Source organism: Trachymyrmex septentrionalis, unplaced genomic scaffold (assembly GCF_001594115.1).
Source record: "Trachymyrmex septentrionalis isolate Tsep2-gDNA-1 unplaced genomic scaffold, Tsep1.0 scaffold127, whole genome shotgun sequence".
NCBI classification, from domain to species: domain Eukaryota; kingdom Metazoa; phylum Arthropoda; class Insecta; order Hymenoptera; family Formicidae; genus Trachymyrmex; species Trachymyrmex septentrionalis.
In genome coordinates, this window is record NW_017304406.1 from 951,294 (window position 1) to 952,501 (window position 1,208).

Sequence of the window (1,208 nt, forward strand, 5' to 3'; positions counted from 1 at the left end):
TGGATAGCAATATATACTAATAATTATCCAAATTTCAGTTTCTCTACGATACATCACAAGTTTGTGCACTGAGCTCTGAGTATATAGTACAGATAATCAATCGTAAATTATAAAGTTTCTGTATAAACTGTTTTTCGCCATACAGAATACACATGGACGGCAAGGATGTTTATATGTATATATATTTAAATTGCTTAGAGATTGCTCATGTTTTTGACAACGTTGTACGAGTCACATTTTAATAATGAAAGTACATGTTTTTACATTGCTTAGACAAAAATTAAAATCTGGATATTTTATTTTATTATATAAAATTAAAATTAGCACGCGTATTAATCATGAATAAATGTTTTCCTAATAACTTTCCTTTTATTAAACTATAATTTATGAGTGTATTTCTATCATTTTCAGCACAAAAATGTGTGACAAAATATGTGCATGTAAATGACTCTATTATTAAACATTTACTGTACAATATTTTTAGGAACTCGCACAATTCTATAATAAACACTCATTTAATAAACAAATAGTATAGCAAACAGTAATATTAATTGTATTATTAAAATGTTTAGTTGTCTTGGTGATTTTCGTCATCCTTGTGAAAAAGAGACTAATTAAAAATAACTTATTATTAAAACCAACGATAAATTGTTTCCTTATTTGAATAACAATATTATATAACATATTATAACATTAAATAGTCAATATTGTTTGTACATAATCGTGAAATAAAATTAATTATATAGTAGATATATAGACTATTTACAATTTAAACACTATGATGCTTTTCATGTGACATAATATTTTGATAATAAGCTTATTTAACTCCACAAGTATCTAAATCTAAAATATCGTTAGCAATTAATAGTTTCATATATTACGATTTATACAATGAGTTATCTGTAAATCAGTATCAAAAATTAAAATGTGTACTACGTAAAAGATATATGCTAAATGTAGAAATATATGTTTACAATTAGATCTTGAGTATAAGTTTCATATAGGAAACCATTAATAAATTAGAAGATGTAGCATGTTGATGGGTATAAAATTATAAAACTGATTTACACTAGTACATATATACATTTTGTAGTACATTATAGCACATATTTTCTTTATCTCATATTTTATATATCTATTTAATATTTTGCAATTGATTCGTTAATAATTAATTAGACTTGAAAAAATTAAAATAATTTAAAAAAAAA